The sequence below is a fragment of the Toxorhynchites rutilus genome, unplaced genomic scaffold, assembly GCF_029784135.1.
Source record: "Toxorhynchites rutilus septentrionalis strain SRP unplaced genomic scaffold, ASM2978413v1 HiC_scaffold_262, whole genome shotgun sequence".
NCBI classification, from domain to species: domain Eukaryota; kingdom Metazoa; phylum Arthropoda; class Insecta; order Diptera; family Culicidae; genus Toxorhynchites; species Toxorhynchites rutilus.
The window spans coordinates 482-21,145 of NW_026599831.1; the positions used below are offsets into that span (position 1 = coordinate 482).

At 21.0% G+C, this 20,664-nt stretch overlaps 2 pseudogenes; both read right to left on the reverse strand.

Moving 5' to 3' along the window:
- Nucleotides 1–2,711: 2,711 nt before the first annotated feature.
- On the reverse strand, nt 2,712–3,720 carry LOC129781912 (NADH-ubiquinone oxidoreductase chain 2-like; annotated as a pseudogene).
- A 16,230-nt stretch (nt 3,721–19,950) lies between these two features.
- Nucleotides 19,951–20,652, reverse strand: LOC129781913 (NADH-ubiquinone oxidoreductase chain 2-like; annotated as a pseudogene).
- Nucleotides 20,653–20,664: the final 12 nt, after the last annotated feature.

Consider the following 20,664-nt stretch of genomic DNA (forward strand, 5'->3'; position numbering starts at 1 on the left):
AAATTATTAAAGTAAATGAAAAAATAAAGAATAAAGTTAATCATCTTAATGGAGATATTTGAGGAATTAAAAAATATTAAATTATTAATATTTTTAGTTTGACAAACTAAGGTTTTGATTAAACTAATTTTTTTTTGAGAGAAATATTAATATCATTAGAAGTAATTGCTAATTTACTATAATATGATTTAAGAGATCATTACTTGCTTTCAGTCATCTAATGAATTGATTTGAGATGAAATTCATTTAATAAAGAAATTTATTGGGATTCTTTCAATAACAATTGGTATAAAGCTATGGTTTGCTCCACAAATTTCTGAACATTGTCCAAAAAATAATCCAGGTTGATTAATTAAGAAATTAGTTTGATTTAATCGTCCTGGAGTTGCGTCAATTTTTACACCTAGGGCTGGAATTGTTCATGAATGAAGAACATCTGTGGCTGTTACTAAAATTCGAATTTGATTATTAAAAGGTAAAATAATTCGATTATCTACATCTAATAGGCGGAATCCATTTATATTAAGTTCATTGGTAGGAGTTATATAAGAGTCAAATTCTAAATTAGTAAAATTTGAATATTCATATCTTCAATATCATTGATGTCCAATAGTTTTTTAGAGTAATTAAAGGATTATTAATTTCATCTATTAAATATAAAAGACGAAGAGAGGGAAAGGCAATAAATATAAGAATAATTGCAGGTAAAATTGTTCAAATAATTTCGATTGTTTGACCATGAAGAAGATATCGATTGGTAAATTTATTGAAAAATAATATAATTATAATATAAGCAATTAATGTTGTAATTATAATTAAAATTAAAATAGTATGATCATGAAAAAAGTTTAATTGTTCTATTAAAGGAGAAATTCTATTTTGTAATCCTAAATTAGATCATGTTGCCATTTTCTATATAAAAGAAAAAATCTTTATATATGAAGCTTAAATTCATTGCACTATTCTGCCATATTAGAAATTTGATGATAAAATAGGAAGTTCTGAATATGTGTGTTCTATAGGAGGTATAGAATGATATCATTCAATTGAAGAAGAAAGTTGTATAGGGAATGAAGGAGTTCGTTTAGTAATTATACTTTCTCAAATAATAAATAGGAAAAATAAGATAGCAATTAATGAGATAGAACTACCTAAAGAAGAAATAATATTTCATGTTAAATAACTATCTGGAAAATCTGAATAACGACGAGGTATACCTGCTAATCCTAAAAAATGTTGAGGAAAAAATGTTAAATTTACTCCAATAAATATAATTATAAATTGAATTTTTAATCATAAGGGGTTTATAATTAATCCTGTTAATAAAGGATATCAATGAATAAATCCTGCTATAATTGCAAATACTGCTCCTATAGAGAGAACATAATGAAAATGAGCTACTACATAATAAGTATCATGAAGAATAATATCAATTGAAGAATTTGCTAAAATTACACCTGTTAATCCTCCTACAGTAAATAAAAAAACAAATCCTAATGATCATAATAATGTAGGATTATAATTTAATTGAGTACCATGAAGAGTAGCTAATCAACTAAAAATTTTAATTCCTGTAGGAACTGCAATAATTATAGTAGCTGAAGTAAAGTAAGCTCGAGTATCAACATCTATACCAACTGTAAATATATGATGAGCTCATACAATAAATCCTAAAAGTCCAATAGCTAATATAGCATAAATTATTCCTAAAGTCCCAAATGTTTCCTTTTTACCTCTTTCTTGAGTAATAATATGAGAAATTATTCCAAATCCTGGAAGAATTAAAATATATACCTCTGGATGTCCAAAAAATCAAAATAAATGTTGATAAAGAATTGGATCACCTCCTCCAATTGGGTCGAAAAATGAAGTATTTAAATTACGATCTGTAAGAAGTATAGTAATAGCTCCTGCTAATACGGGTAAAGATAAAAGAAGAAGAATTGCTGTAATAATTACTGATCATACAAATAAAGGTATTCGATCTAAAGAAATTCCTTCAGGTCGTATGTTAATAATAGTGGTAATAAAATTAATAGCTCCTAAAATTGAAGAAATTCCTGCTAAATGAAGAGAAAAAATTGTTAAATCAACTGATGATCCATTATGAGCAATATTAGATGAAAGAGGGGGATAAACTGTTCAACCAGTTCCTGACCCATTTTCAACTATTCTGCTTGAGAGTAATAATGTAATAGATGGAGGAAGAAGTCAAAATCTTATATTATTTATTCGTGGAAATGCTATATCAGGAGCTCCTAGTATTAAAGGTACTAATCAATTACCAAATCCTCCGATTATAATAGGTATTACTATGAAAAAAATTATTACAAATGCATGGGCGGTTACAATTACATTATAAATTTGATCATTACCAATAAATATTCCTGGTTGTCTTAGTTCTAAACGAATTAAAATTCTTATTGATGTTCCAATTATCCCTGCTCATGCTCCAAAAATAAAATATAAAGTTCCAATATCTTTATGATTTGTAGAAAATAGCCATTGTCGCGATTGAATGGCTGAAATTTAGGCAATAAATTGTAAATTTATTTATAAGAATATTTTCTTTTTAATCAAACTTTATAGTCAATAATGATATTAGATTGCAATTCTGAAGGAATAAGGAATAATTATTAAAGTTTAAGAATTAAAAGATTTTACAAGTATTTTTAGCTTTGAAAACTAATAGTTTTATTAACTTAAACTCTTTATAAGATTAAATAAAATGAGAAAATTATTATTAATCCTATAATAGAGGTAAAATTTATAAATAAAATTAGAAGAGAATTGTTATTAAAATTTTTTATAATTCATGAATTTTTATAGAAATTTAATATATAAATTCTATATGATATTCGTAAATAATAAAATAATGTAATTAAAGTCATACAAACTGCTATAAATATTAAAAAATAATGATTTATTTTTGTTAAATTTTCAATAATTATTCATTTAGGGAAGAATCCTAAAAATGGAGGGAGTCCTCCTAAAGATAATAAATTAATGAAAATTATAAATTTAATAATTGGGTTTATTAATGAAAAGTTATAAATTTGATTAAAATAATATAATTTAAAATTATTGAAAATTAAAATAATAGAAGATGATAGGAAAGAATATAAAAAGAAGTATATTAGTCATAAATATTCATTATATATTATTGCTATTAATATTCATCTTAAATGATTAATTGAAGAAAATGCTATTAATTTTCGTAAGGAGGTTTGATTTAATCCTCCTAATGCTCCAATAATTATAGAAAATAAAATAAAAATGAATAATAAATTATAATTTGAATTATAAGAAATTATTATTAAGGAGCAATTTTTTGTCATGTTATTAAAATTAAATTATTAATTCAATTTAATCCTTCTATTACTTCAGGGAATCAAAAGTGGAAGGGGGCAATTCCTCTTTTAATGCTAAAGTTGAATAAATTATTAAATGAATAACGTTATTTTTAATAATTAAGTTAAAATTGAATAATAATAATAATAAAATTGAAAATAATAAAATAGAAGAAGCATAAGCTTGAATCAAAAAATATTTTAGACTTCTTTCGGATATTAATATATTTTTTTTATTTCCAATTTATTAGGGGAATAAATGAAAGTAAATTAATTTCTAATCTATTCAAACTCCTAATCAAGAGTTTGAAGAAATTGTTAATAAAGTTCCAAAAATTAATGTTATTATAAAAATATTATTTGAAAATTTTTTAATTAAAAAGAAAAGGATTATAACCTTTATAAATGGGGTATGAGCCCAGTAGCTTAATTTAGCTTATCTTTTTAAATATAATTGAATTATAAAATATATTTTAGTGTATGATGCACAAAAATTTTTGAAATTTTTAGAAATAGTTTAATTCTATTAAATATAATGAATAAAAATATTAAATTTTTATAATTTACCCTATCAAGGTAATCCTTTTATCAGGCAATTCATTTTTATTTTTTTTTTTATTATTATAAGTAAAAAAAAAATAACATGATTAAGATTTAATTTTGAAAGGCATTTAAAATAAAGTTTATAAATGTTTATTTTTAAAATTTTTTATTTAAATTAAATTTAAATAATTATTTTTAGAATTAATTATATATATATATATATATTATATAAATGTTTAATATATATATAAATGTATTATATAAATTAATAAAATATTTAATAATATATTCATCTATTATATATATATATTTAGATCTATTAATAAATATATTATATATATAAATTAAGAGAATTAATTAATAAGGATTATATTATCGTTAGTGTATTATTTATATGCCTATTCGGCCTATATTACAGAGAAAAAAAAGATCTATATACATATAAATAATTTATATATAAATATATTCATTGTATTTTATTTATTTATATTATATTAAATTATTTATATTAAATAAATAAATATAATTAATTTATATAATTATAAATATATATATATATTATAAATAATTTATATAAAGGGAGTGTAAAAAATATTTAATTAATAAAATATATAATTTAATATTAAATAATTATATTATAAATATAAAATTTTAAATATAAAATAAAATTATTAATATTGGTTGCGCGTCGAGAAAAGAATTGAGCTAAGTTGTTTTTATAGTTTAATTTGTTTGTTTGATTATGATGAATGTATTATTAAATTAATTATTTTTTTTTATAAATTAATTGAAAAATTTTATTAGTTAAAATATTTTTATATTTAGGGGGTGTAAAAATTTTTGACACTTGGAAAGAATTGAGCTAAGTTGTTTTTATTAGTTTAATTGTTTGTTGATTATGATGAATGTATTATTAAATTAATTATTTTTTTTATAAATTAATTGAAAAATTTTATTAGTTAAAATATTTTTATATTTAGGGGTAGGGGGTGTAAAAATTTTTGACACTTGGAAAGAATTGAGCTAAGTTGTTTTTATTAGTTTAATTTGTTTGTTTGATTATGATGAATGTATTATTAAATTAATTATTTTTTTTATAAATTAATTGAAAAATTTTATTAGTTAAAATATTTTTATATTTAGGGGGTGTAAAAATTTTTGACACTTGGAAAGAATTGAGCTAAGTTGTTTTTATTAGTTTAATTTGTTTGTTTGATTATGATGAATGTATTATTAAATTAATTATTTTTTTTTATAAATTAATTGAAAAATTTTATTAGTTAAAATATTTTTATATTTAGGGGGTGTAAAAATTTTTGACACTTGGAAAGAATTGAGCTAAGTTGTTTTTATTAGTTTAATTTGTTTGTTTGATTATGATGAATGTATTATTAAATTAATTATTTTTTTTTATAAATTAATTGAAAAATTTTATTAGTTAAAATATTTTTATATTTAGGGGGTGTAAAAATTTTTGACACTTGGAAAGAATTGAGCTAAGTTGTTTTTATTAGTTTAATTTGTTTGTTTGATTATGATGAATGTATTATTAAATTAATTATTTTTTTTTATAAATTAATTGAAAAATTTTATTAGTTAAAATATTTTTATATTTAGGGGGTGTAAAAATTTTTGACACTTGGAAAGAATTGAGCTAAGTTGTTTTTATTAGTTTAATTTGTTTGTTTGATTATGATGAATGTATTATTAAATTAATTATTTTTTTTTATAAATTAATTGAAAAATTTTATTAGTTAAAATATTTTTATATTTAGGGGGTGTAAAAATTTTTGACACTTGGAAAGAATTGAGCTAAGTTGTTTTTATTAGTTTAATTTGTTTGTTTGATTATGATGAATGTATTATTAAATTAATTATTTTTTTTTATAAATTAATTGAAAAATTTTATTAGTTAAAATATTTTTATATTTAGGGGGTGTAAAAATTTTTGACACTTGGAAAGAATTGAGCTAAGTTGTTTTTATTAGTTTAATTTGTTTGTTTGATTATGATGAATGTATTATTAAATTAATTATTTTTTTTTATAAATTAATTGAAAAATTTTATTAGTTAAAATATTTTTATATTTAGGGGGTGTAAAAATTTTTGACACTTGGAAAGAATTGAGCTAAGTTGTTTTTATTAGTTTAATTTGTTTGTTATGATGAATGTATTATTAAATTAATTATTTTTTTTTATAAATTAATTGAAAAATTTTATTAGTTAAAATATTTTTATATTTAGGGGGTGTAAAAATTTTTGACACTTGGAAAGAATTGAGCTAAGTTGTTTTTATTAGTTTAATTTGTTTGTTTGATTATGATGAATGTATTATTAAATTAATTATTTTTTTTATAAATGACTTATTTGAATATTTTTAAATATAATATATAAATAATTTTATTATGGTTAAATTTTTTACTATTATTTTATTTTACATGTAAATTTTTGTGTGAAATTATTTAATTTTTAAAAAAATTAATTAGTTTATTTATTCTCAGTAATTAATATTAAAGGAAAAAAGAAATTTTGTATTAGTAATAATTTTTAATATTGGTAAAATTTGTGCCAGCTACCGCGGTTATACAAATAATATAAGTAAAAATTTTTAATATTAGTTAAATTGTTTATTTATAATATAAAAATTAATTTATTAGGTGAAATTATTAAATTATTATTATTATTATTTGAAAAATAAATTTAAGCTGTAAACTTTTTGTAATAAACTAGGATTAGATACCCTATTATTAAAAATAAATAATAAAATATTAAAGTAGTATTAGTTATATTCTTGAAATTTAAAAATTTGGCGGTAATTTAGTCTATTCAGAGGAATCTGTCCTGTAATTGATAATCCACATTGAACCTTACTTAAATTAATTTAATTTGTATATCGTCGTCATCAGAATATATTATAAGATAAAATTTTCATAATTTAAAATTAATAAAAAATGTCAGATCAAGGTGCAGTTTATATTTAAGTAGAGATGGATTACAATAAATTTATTTATATGGATAAAATTTTGAAATTAAATTTTGAAAGTGGATTTGATAGTATTATAAAAAAGATTATTTATAAGATTTTAGCTCTAAATTATGTACATATCGCCCATCGTTCTTATTATTAAAATAAGATAAGTTGTAACATAGTAGATGTACTGGGAAAGTGTATCTAGAAAGTCAATTAAAGCTTAATTAGTAAAGTATTTCATTTACATTGAAAAGAAATTTGTGCAATTCAATTTAAATTGAATAAATTTTATTTATTAATTTTATTTATTTTTTATATTATTTAATAAAAATAATTTTATAATTTAAAGTTTTAGTATTATTTAAATAAATAATAATTTTTATTATAGTTTATTAGTATTGTAAAAGAAGATTGAAATAAATTGAAAAATTTTTATTTTAAAAGAAAATTTAATTTATTGTACCTTGTGTATCAGGGTTTATTAATTAATTAATTATTATATTAATTTTTCTCGAATTTTAAAGATTTAAATTTATAAAAAAGTTAATGTGGAATAATTATTTTTAATATAAATTTAGAAATGAAATGTTAATCGTTTTAAAATATATCTAGTTTTTTAAGAAATAAATTTAATTTAGATTTATTAATTAAATATTTAATTAGTTAATTATTTAATTTAATAAAATTAATATTTTAAGGGATTAGCTTTAAAATAAAATTTTAAATTTTAATTAAGTAAATAAATAAATATAGGCTTAAAAATAGTCATTATTAGTAAGTATGTTATAATTTATTTTATAATTATATTATTTATTTTAAAATTAAGTTATTTATTAAAATATAAATTTTAATAAAGAAAGTTTATTAATTATGATAAAATTAGTATATAAATTTATATAAATTATTTATAAATGAGAGGTTTATATAAGGAATTCGGCAATAAATATATATTTACCTGTTTATCAAAAACATGTCTTTTTGAAATTAATTTAAAGTCTAACCTGCCCACTGAATATTATTAAAGGGCCGCAGTATTTTGACTGTGGCGAAGGTAGCATAATCAATAGTCTTTTAATTGGAGGCTTGTATGAATGGTTGGATAAGATATATACTGTCTTATATAAATTTTTTTAGAATTTTATTTTTTAATTAAAAGTTAAGATAAAATTAAAAGACGAGAAGACCCTATAGATCTTTATTTTTATATTTTATAATTTTTTAAGGATTATTTTAATTATAATTTTATTAAAAATTTTACTGGGGTGGTATAAAAATTTAATTAACTTTTAATTGTATTATACATTAATATATGAATAATTGATCCAATAATATTGATTAAAAATTTAAGTTACCTTAGGGATAACAGCGTAATTTTTTTTTAGAGTTCATATCGATAAAAAAGATTGCGACCTCGATGTTGGATTAAGAGTTATTTTTAGGTGTAGAAGTTTAAAGTTTAGGTCTGTTCGACCTTTGAATTCTTACATGATCTGAGTTCAAACCGGTGTAAGCCAGGTTGGTTTCTATCTTTAATTAATAATTATATTATAGTACGAAAGGACCTAATATAAAAAATATAAATTTTATTAAAATGATTGATAATAATATTTAATTACTATTTTGGCAGATTAGTGTAATAAATTTAGAATTTATTTAAATAATATTTTATTATTATAAATAGTATTGTATTTTAATGATTATGTATTGGGGTTAGTAGGTAGTTTATTATTAATTATTTGTGTTTTAGTTAGAGTTGCTTTTTTAACATTATTAGAACGAAAAGTTTTAGGATATATTCAAATTCGAAAAGGTCCTAATAAAGTTGGATTTGTTGGGTTATTACAACCTTTTAGAGATGCAGTTAAGTTATTTACTAAAGAACAAACATATCCTTTATTATCTAATTATTTAGTTTATTATTTTTCTCCAATTTTTTCTTTATTTTTATCTTTATTAATTTGGTTATGTATTCCTTATTTAATTAAATTATATTCTTTTAATTTAGGAGTATTATTTTTTTTTTGTATTACTAGATTAAGAGTTTATACTGTTATAATTGCTGGGTGATCTTCTAATTCTAATTATGCTTTATTAGGGGGTTTACGGGCTGTTGCTCAAACTATTTCTTATGAAGTAAGTTTGGCTTTAATTTTATTAAGATTTATTTTTTTAGTGGGGGGTTATAATTTTTTAAATTTTTATTTTTTCAAAAATATATTTGATTTATTGTTTTTTGTTATCCTTTAAGATTAGTTTGATTTGCTTCTTGTTTAGCTGAAACTAATCGAACTCCATTTGATTTTGCAGAAGGAGAATCAGAATTAGTCTCTGGGTTTAATGTTGAATATAGAAGAGGTAGATTTGCTTTAATTTTTTTAGCAGAATATGCAAGAATTTTATTTATAAGTATATTATTTGTAGTAATTTTTTTAGGTAGAGATATTTATAGATTTTTTTTTTTTTAAAATTAGTTTTTATTTCTTATATATTTATTTGGGTTCGAGGGACTTTACCTCGATTTCGTTATGATAAATTAATATATTTAGCATGAAAAAGATTTTTACCTTTATCTTTAAATTATTTATTTTTTTTTATTGGAGTAAAAATTTTTTTTTTTTCTTTATAATGAATGATTTTTAGTATAAAATTAATAGAAGAGTTTACTTCTTTCTTATGTTTCAAAACATATGCTGTAAAAGCTTATTAATTAATTTAAAAGGTTATCTCAGTATTTTGATAAAAGGGGATTAATAATAAAATATAAAAAATATAAAATTGTTAAAATTTGTCCTGTTATAATATAAGGGATTTCTACGGGTCGTGCTCCAATTCAAGTTAATAGGCATGTAATAGATGTTATTCTTCAAAATAAAATTTGGTTAAGAGGATAAAATTGAAGTCCTTGAAATTTACTTATATGAGTAAAAGGTAAAATTATTAAAATGGCAATTGATATAACTAAAGCAATTACTCCTCCTAATTTATTAGGAATTGATCGTAAAATTGCATAAGCAAATAAAAAATATCATTCAGGTTGAATATGAACAGGAGTTACTAATGGATTAGCTGGAATAAAATTTTCTGGGTCTATTAATAAATAATTAAATTTTCAAATAAAAGTGATTAAAATTCAAATAAAGATAATAAATCCTGCTATATCTTTATAAATAAAATATGGGTGAAATGGAATTTTATCAATATTTCTATTTAATCCTAATGGATTATTTGATCCTGTTTGATGTAAAAATAAAAGGTGAATTATTGTTAAAGCTAAAATAATAAAAGGTAAAATAAAATGAAAAGTAAAGAATCGAGTTAAAGTTGCGTTATCAATTGCGAATCCTCCTCAAATTCATTGAACTAAATCATTTCCTAAATAAGGAATAGCCGATAAAAGATTTGTAATAACAGTTGCTCCTCAAAAAGATATTTGTCCTCAAGGTAAAACATATCCTAAAAATCCAGTTGCTATTGTTATAAATAATATAATTACTCCTACTATTCATGTAGGAATATAAAGAAATGAATTATAATAAATACCTCGTCCTACATGGGTAAATAAACATGCAAAAAAAAATGAAGCTCCGTTTGCGTGACAAATTCGGAGTAGTCATCCATTATTAACATCTCGATAAATATGATTTACACTATTAAAAGCAGTTTCAATATCTGCTGTATAATGTATAGCTAAAAAAAGACCTGTTAAAATTTGAATTATTAAACAAAGTCCTAAAAGAGATCCCGAAATTTCATCAAATTGAAATATTAGAGGGGGCAGGTAAATCAATTAGTGCATTATTTATAATTTTAAATAAAGGGTGGGTATTTCGAATTGGTTTATTCATTAATTTCATAATAATTTTGTTAATTAAGATAATGGGCGTAAAGGTCCATAATTTTTATAGAGATTTTTACTGTAACTAATAATGTTAAAAACAAATAATTAATTAAAAGTAAAGTAATTAAATTTGTAGGAAAATTATATATTTTATTTAAAGATAAAATATTTTCTATATATAAAGATTTAAAATTTGATAATAAATTTATTTCGTAATTATTAATAAATGTTTCAATTATTATTTTATCTATAAAAAAAAAAATTATTAAAAAGATAATTAGTATAAAATATAGAATAATTGATAATTTTATTGAAAAAGAGAATATTTCATTTGATGAAAGAGAGGTTACATAAATAAATAGAACTAATATTCCCCCTATAAAAATTAAAAATAAAATATAAGCATATCAAAATGTTTGGATATAAATTCCTGAAATTATACAAATTAAAATGTTTGAATTAAAAGAATTAATCCTATAGCTAAAGGGTGATTATTTTGTGTGAAAATTATCTAATTATAAGAGATGAGAAAATAAAAGTTATAAAATATCAAGAAATAGTTTATAAAAAATATTAATTTTGGGAATTAATGAAAAAGAATTTTCTTTTTTCTTGATGTTTTAAAAAAAAAATTTTTTATTTTTAGTTTACAAGACTAAGGTTTTGATTAAACTATTAAAACTAAATTAATGGTAAATTTATTTTTATTATTTATTATAGTAATATTTATAATTGGATGTTTAGTATTTATTTCTAGACGAAAGCATTTATTATGTATGTTATTGTCATTAGAATTTATGGTTTTAATATTATTTATAATATTATTTTTTTTTTTAAATTATATAGAAAATGAAAAGTATTTTAGAATATTTTTTTTAACTTTTTGTGTTTGTGAGGGAGTATTAAGGGTTATCTATTTTAGTTTCTATAGTTCGAACTCATGGTAATGATTATTTTCAAAGATTTTCAATTTTACAATGTTAAAATTTATTTTTTTTATTATTTGTTTATTATTATTATATAAAAAAAATTATTGAATGGTTCAATGTTTACTATTTTTAGGGAGATTTATATTTATATTAAAAATTGTAATAATAAATTATTTTTGTGATATTTCTTATTATTTTGGATTAGATTTAATTTCTTATGGTTTAATTATGTTGAGATTTTGGATTTGTGCTTTAATATTAATAGCTAGAGAAATAATTTATCGTGTTTTTAATTATAGAAAATTATTTATTTTATAATTTTATTGTTATTATTGATATTAGTATTTACTTTTAGTTCATTAAGAATATTTATATTTTATTTATTTTTTGAGAGAAGATTAATTCCTACATTATTTTTGATTTTAGGATGAGGTTATCAGCCAGAGCGTTTACAAGCAGGAATTTATTTATTTATTTTATACTTTATTAGCTTCTTTACCTTTATTAATTGGAATTTTTTTTATTAAAAATGATTTAAATATTATAAATTTGATTATATTAAATTATTTAAAATATTATATTTAAAATTTTTATATTTATGTATAATTTTTGCTTTTTTGGTAAAAATACCAATATTTTTAGTTCATTTATGATTACCAAAAGCTCATGTTGAAGCTCCTATTTCTGGTTCTATAATTTTAGCTGGTGTTTTATTAAAATTAGGAGGTTATGGATTATTACGTGTTTTTTCATTTTTACAAATTTTAGGTATAAAATTTAATTATTGATGAATTAGAATTAGTTTAATAGGAGGTGTGTTAGTAAGATTAATTTGTTTACGACAAATGGATTTAAAGGCATTAATTGCTTATTCTTCTGTCAGCTCATATAGGGATTGTTTTAAGAGGTTTAATAACTATAACTTATTGAGGATTAAGAGGATCATATACTTTAATAATTGCTCATGGTTTATGTTCTTCTGGATTATTTTGTTTAGCAAATATTTCTTATGAACGAATAAATAGACGAAGTTTATTAATTAACAAGGGGATATTAAATTTTATACCTAGAATAGCTTTATGATGATTTTTATTATGTGCTGGGAATATAGCGGCTCCTCCAACATTAAATTTATTAGGGGAAATTAGTTTAATAAATAGAATTGTAAGATGATCTTGATTAACTATAATTGGTTTAAGATTATTATCTTTTTTTAGAGCGGCTTATACCCTTTATTTATTTTCATATAGTCAACATGGTAAAATTTATTCTGGGGTTAATTTTTTTTCTTTTGGGACAAGTCGAGAGTATTTATTATTAATATTACATTGATTACCTTTAAATTTTTTAATTTTAAAAAGTGATATTTGTATATTATGAATTTAATTTAAATAGTTTAAAAAAATATTGATTTGTGGTGTCAATGATATGAATTTTCATTTTAAATCGTGAATTCTTTAATTAATTATTGTAAGGTTAGATTTTATTTTTTAATTTTTATTAGATTTAATTTTTTTATATTTAGTTTAAATTTTTTATTGAATGATTTAATTTATTTTATTGAATGAGAAATTATTTCTTTATATTCAACTTCAATTGTTATGACTTTTTTATTGGATTGAATAAGATTGATATTTATATCTTTTGTATTATTAATTTCTTCTTTAGTAATTTTATATAGAGATGATTATATATCTAGAGATTTTAATAAAAATCGATTTATTTTATTAGTTTTAATATTTGTTATATCAATGATAATACTAATTATTAGTCCTAATTTAATTAGAATTTTATTAGGATGAGATGGATTAGGATTAGTTTCTTATTGTTTAGTAATTTATTTTCAAAATGTAAAATCTTATAATGCTGGAATGTTAACAGCTTTATCAAATCGAATTGGTGATGTAGCTTTATTATTAGCTATTGCTTGGATATTAAATTATGGAAGTTGGAATTATATTTTTTATTTAGAAATTAATAAGGAAAATTTTGAAATATTAATAATTGGAAGATTGGTGATATTAGCAGCTATAACTAAAAGAGCTCAAATTCCTTTTTCTTCTTGATTACCTGCTGCTATAGCAGCCCCTACCCCTGTTTCTGCTTTAGTTCATTCTTCAACTTTAGTAACTGCAGGGGTTTATTTATTGATTCGTTTTAATATTTTATTAGTAGATTCATTATTTGGTCAAATTTTATTATTAATTTCAGGATTAACAATATTTATAGCTGGATTAGGGGGATTAGGGGCTAATTTTGAGTATGATTTAAAAAAAATTATTGCTTTATCTACTTTAAGACAATTAGGATTAATAATAAGAATTTTATCTATTGGAGAATTTAAATTAGCATTTTTTCATCTTTTAACTCATGCTTTATTTAAGGCATTATTATTTATATGTGCAGGAGTAATTATTCATAATATAAAAAATATACAAGATATTCGTTATATAGGAGGGTTGTTTATAAGAATACCTTTAGTTTGTAGATGTTTTAATATTGCTAATTTAGCTTTGTGTGGAATGCCTTTTTTAGCTGGATTTTATTCAAAGGATTTAATCTTAGAAGTTGTTATACTTTCTTATATAAATTTTTTTTCTTTTTTTCTTTTTTTTTTTCAACTGGGTTAACGGTTTGTTATTCTTTTCGATTAGTTTATTATTCTATAACAGGGGATTTTAAAAATATAGTTTTAAATATATTAAATGATAAGAGATGAATTATAAATTTTAGAATTTTTTTTTTAATAATTATAGCTATTATTGGGGGAAGTTTTCTTAGATGATTAATATTTTTTAATCCAGAGATAGTTAATTTACCTAAAATGATAAAATTTTTAACATTAATGGTTTGTGTTTTAGGGGGTTTGATAGGTTATTTATTAAATTATGAAAATTTATTTAGTAATAATAAATCTTTTATATTTTATAAATTTAGAAGATTTGTTGGGATAATATGATTTATGCCTTATATTTCGACTTTAATTATTATTAAATTGCCATTAAAAATAGGATTATTTTCATATAAAAGATTTGATCAAGGTTGAAGAGAATATTTTGGTGGACATATATTATATTATCAAATAAAAAAGTATTCTTTATATATTCAAGAGTTTCAAAATAATAATTTGAAAATTTATTTAATAAGATATTTTATTTGAATTGTAATTTTATTATTAATAATATTTTTAAATTAATTTAAATAGCTTATATTTAGAGCGTAACATTGAAGTTGTTGAGGAAATTATTTTAATTTTTAAATATTGGAAATATTTATAAATAAAGTTTATTAATTTTACATTGAAAATGTAATGTTTTTTTTAAACTATATAAATAAATATTAATAGAAATATGGTGATCAAGAAAAAGCTGCTAACTTTTATCTTTAATGGTTTAATTCCATTTATATTTCTTAATTGGAATTTTAAAATTCATTAATATTATTAACAGTAATATACCTCTTTTTGGTTTCAATTAATTTAAGATAAATTGATTGAATCAATATTTTTTAAGTGCAAGTTAAATGTTATAATTAACTATTATCCTATTTATTTATTTTTAAAAAATATGGGTGTAATTCACCTAAGATTAGGCCGAAACTAATTGCAATATATCGCTTCATATTTGGTTGAGATTTAATTATTTCATTCTAATGCTCCTTGGTTTCATTCGTGATATAATCCAATTAATAGAATAAAAATAAAGAAAAGGCTAGTAATTGTTCAATTTATTAAATTTGATGATTTAAAAATTAAGATTATTGGGAGAAGAAGAGCAATTTCTACATCAAAAATTAAGAAAATAATTGCAATTAAGAAAATCGAAGAGAGAAGGGTAAACGAGAATAATTTATAGGGTCAAATCCACATTCAAAAGGGGAAGATTTTTCACGATCAGTAATGGTTTTTTTAGATAAAAAGGTTGCTATTATTATTATAATAATAGAAATAGTTAAAATAATTAGACTTATAATAGTAAGTGTTAAAATTATTTATACTAAAATTATTTAGTCCTAATGATTGGAAGTCATTTATACATACATATACTTTATAAATTAACCTCCTCATCAGTAAATTGAAATATATAAAAATAATCAAACTACATCTACAAAGTGTCAATATCATGCTGCTGCTTCAAATCCAAAATGGTGATTTTTTGAAAAATGATGATTAATATGACGTAAAAAACAAATTAATAAAAAAGAAGTTCCAATTAAAACATGAAGTCCGTGGAATCCTGTTGATATGAAAAATGTTGAGCCATAAACATTATCTGCAATAGTAAATGGAGCTTCTATATATTCATATCCTTGTAAAATTGAGAAATAAATTCCTAAAAGTACTGTAAAAAATAATCTTTGAATTGTTTGAGTATGATTATTTTCTATTAATCTATGATGAGCTCAAGTTACAGTAATTCCTGATGCTAATAAAATAGCTGTATTTAATAAAGGAATTTGAAAAGGATTAAATGGATGGATTCCAATAGGAGGTCATATTATTCCTAGTTCAATTGTAGGAGATAATCTTCTATGAAAAAATGCTCAAAAAAATGAAATAAAAAAGAAAATTTCGGAGATAATAAAAAGAATTATTCCTCATCGAAGGCCTAAAGTTACATTGAAAGTATGAAGTCCTTGGAAAGTACTTTCTCGAGAAATATCTCGTCATCATTGATATATAATTAATAGGGTAATAATATTTCCTAAAATAAATAAATTATTATTATATTGATGGAATCATTGAACTAATCCTGTAGTTATTGTTATTGCTCTAATTGCTCCTAATAAAGGTCATGGACTATAGTCTACTAAATGAAAGGGATGATTTATTTTTGTTGACATTAATTTACTTCTCTAGAATATAAAGTACTTAAAACTGAAAATACATAAGATTGAATAATAGCGACTGCTGATTCAAGTAATAATAAAGCAATTTGAACAATTAAAATAATTCTTACAATAATGTAAGATGTAGATATAGGCCCAGTATTTCCTAAAAGGGTTAAAAGTAAATGACCAGCAATTATATTTGCGGTTAATCGAATAGCTAAAGTTCCTGGACGAATTACATTTCTAATTGTTTCAATACATACTATAAAAGGTATTAGGATTGCGGGAGTTCCTTGAGGAACTAAATGAGCAAATATATGTTGTGTGTGATTTGTTCATCCATAAATTATAATTCTTAATCATAAAGGAAAAGCTAAGGTTAAAGTTAATGTTAAATGACTAGTTCTTGTAAAAATATAAGGAAAAAGTCCTAAAAAATTATTAAATATAATTAAAGAAAATAAAGAAATAAATATTAAAGTTCTTTTATTATTATTAGTTGGACCTAAAAGAGTTTTAAATTCTTTATGTAAAGTTAATAAAATATTATTTCAAATAATTTGGAATCGATTAGGGATTAATCAGTAAGAAGATGGAATAATTAATAAACCTAAAAAAGTTCTTATTCAATTTAAGGATATATTAAAAATTGTTGTTGAAGGATCAAATACTGAAAATAGATTAGTTATCATTTTCAATTTAATTTAGATTGTTTAATATTTAATAGTTGGGGGGTTGAATTTAAAGAATAAAAAAAGCAATAATAATTTTTAATATTAAAAATTATTAAAGTAAATGAAAAAATAAAGAATAAAGTTAATCATCTTAATGGAGATATTTGAGGAATTAAAAAATATTAAATTATTAATATTTTTAGTTTGACAAACTAAGGTTTTGATTAAACTAATTTTTTTTTGAGAGAAATATTAATATCATTAGAAGTAATTGCTAATTTACTATAATATGATTTAAGAGATCATTACTTGCTTTCAGTCATCTAATGAATTGATTTGAGATGAAATTCATTTAATAAAGAAATTTATTGGGATTCTTTCAATAACAATTGGTATAAAGCTATGGTTTGCTCCACAAATTTCTGAACATTGTCCAAAAAATAATCCAGGTTGATTAATTAAGAAATTAGTTTGATTTAATCGTCCTGGAGTTGCGTCAATTTTTACACCTAGGGCTGGAATTGTTCATGAATGAAGAACATCTGTGGCTGTTACTAAAATTCGAATTTGATTATTAAAAGGTAAAATAATTCGATTATCTACATCTAATAGGCGGAATCCATTTATATTAAGTTCATTGGTAGGAGTTATATAAGAGTCAAATTCTAAATTAGTAAAATTTGAATATTCATATCTTCAATATCATTGATGTCCAATAGTTTTTAGAGTAATTAAAGGATTATTAATTTCATCTATTAAATATAAAAGACGAAGAGAGGGAAAGGCAATAAATATAAGAATAATTGCAGGTAAAATTGTTCAAATAATTTCGATTGTTTGACCATGAAGAAGATATCGATTGGTAAATTTATTGAAAAATAATATAATTATAATATAAGCAATTAATGTTGTAATTATAATTAAAATTAAAATAGTATGATCATGAAAAAAGTTTAATTGTTCTATTAAAGGAGAAATTCTATTTTGTAATCCTAAATTAGATCATGTTGCCATTTTCTAATAAAAGAAAAAATCTTTATATATGAAGCTTAAATTCATTGCACTATTCTGCCATATTAGAAATTTGATGATAAAATAGGAAGTTCTGAATATGTGTGTTCTATAGGAGGTATAGAATGATATCATTCAATTGAAGAAGAAAGTTGTATAGGGAATGAAGGAGTTCGTTTAGTAATTATACTTTCTCAAATAATAAATAGGAAAAATAAGATAGCAATTAATGAGATAGAACTACCTAAAGAAGAAATAATATTTCATGTTAAATAACTATCTGGAAAATCTGAATAACGACGAGGTATACCTGCTAATCCTAAAAAATGTTGAGGAAAAAATGTTAAATTTACTCCAATAAATATAATTATAAATTGAATTTTTAATCATAAGGGGTTTATAATTAATCCTGTTAATAAAGGATATCAATGAATAAATCCTGCTATAATTGCAAATACTGCTCCTATAGAGAGAACATAATGAAAATGAGCTACTACATAATAAGTATCATGAAGAATAATATCAATTGAAGAATTTGCTAAAATTACACCTGTTAATCCTCCTACAGTAAATAAAAAAACAAATCCTAATGATCATAATAATGTAGGATTATAATTTAATTGAGTACCATGAAGAGTAGCTAATCAACTAAAAATTTTAATTCCTGTAGGAACTGCAATAATTATAGTAGCTGAAGTAAAGTAAGCTCGAGTATCAACATCTATACCAACTGTAAATATATGATGAGCTCATACAATAAATCCTAAAAGTCCAATAGCTAATATAGCATAAATTATTCCTAAAGTCCCAAATGTTTCCTTTTTACCTCTTTCTTGAGTAATAATATGAGAAATTATTCCAAATCCTGGAAGAATTAAAATATATACCTCTGGATGTCCAAAAAATCAAAATAAATGTTGATAAAGAATTGGATCACCTCCTCCAATTGGGTCGAAAAATGAAGTATTTAAATTACGATCTGTAAGAAGTATAGTAATAGCTCCTGCTAATACGGGTAAAGATAAAAGAAGAAGAATTGCTGTAATAATTACTGATCATACAAATAAAGGTATTCGATCTAAAGAAATTCCTTCAGGTCGTATGTTAATAATAGTGGTAATAAAATTAATAGCTCCTAAAATTGAAGAAATTCCTGCTAAATGAAGAGAAAAAATTGTTAAATCAACTGATGATCCATTATGAGCAATATTAGATGAAAGAGGGGGATAAACTGTTCAACCAGTTCCTGACCCATTTTCAACTATTCTGCTTGAGAGTAATAATGTAATAGATGGAGGAAGAAGTCAAAATCTTATATTATTTATTCGTGGAAATGCTATATCAGGAGCTCCTAGTATTAAAGGTACTAATCAATTACCAAATCCTCCGATTATAATAGGTATTACTATGAAAAAAATTATTACAAATGCATGGGCGGTTACAATTACATTATAAATTTGATCATTACCAATAAATATTCCTGGTTGTCTTAGTTCTAAACGAATTAAAATTCTTATTGATGTTCCAATTATCCCTGCTCATGCTCCAAAAATAAAATATAAAGTTCCAATATCTTTATGATTTGTAGAAAATAGCCATTGTCGCGATTGAATGGCTGAAATTTAGGCAATAAATTGTAAATTTATTTATAAGAATATTTTCTTTTTAATCAAACTTTATAGTCAATAATGATATTAGATTGCAATTCTGAAGGAATAAGGAATAATTATTAAAGTTTAAGAATTAAAAGATTTTACAAGTATTTTTAGCTTTGAAAACTAATAGTTTTATTAACTTAAACTCTTTATAAGATTAAATAAAATGAGAAAATTATTATTAATCCTATAATAGAGGTAAAATTTATAAATAAAATTAGAAGAGAATTGTTATTAAAATTTTTTATAATTCATGAATTTTTATAGAAATTTAATATATAAATTCTATATGATATTCGTAAATAATAAAATAATGTAATTAAAGTCATACAAACTGCTATAAATATTAAAAAATAATGATTTATTTTTGTTAAATTTTCAATAATTATTCATTTAGGGAAGAATCCTAAAAATGGAGGGAGTCCTCCTAAAGATAATAAATTAATGAAAATTATAAATTTAATAATTGGGTTTATTAATGAAAAGTTATAAATTTGATTAAAATAATATAATTTAAAATTATTGAAAATTAAAATAATAGAAGATGATAGGAAAGAATATAAAAAGAAGTATATTAGTCATAAATATTCATTATATATTATTGCTATTAATATTCATCTTAAATGATTAATTGAAGAAAATGCTATTAATTTTCGTAAGGAGGTTTGATTTAATCCTCCTAATGCTCCAATAATTATAGAAAAAAAAATAAAAATGAATAATAAATTATAATTTGAATTATAAGAAATTATTATTAAGGGAGCAATTTTTTGTCATGTTATTAAAATTAAATTATTAATTCAATTTAATCCTTCTATTACTTCAGGGAATCAAAAGTGGAAGGGGGCAATTCCTCATCTCTC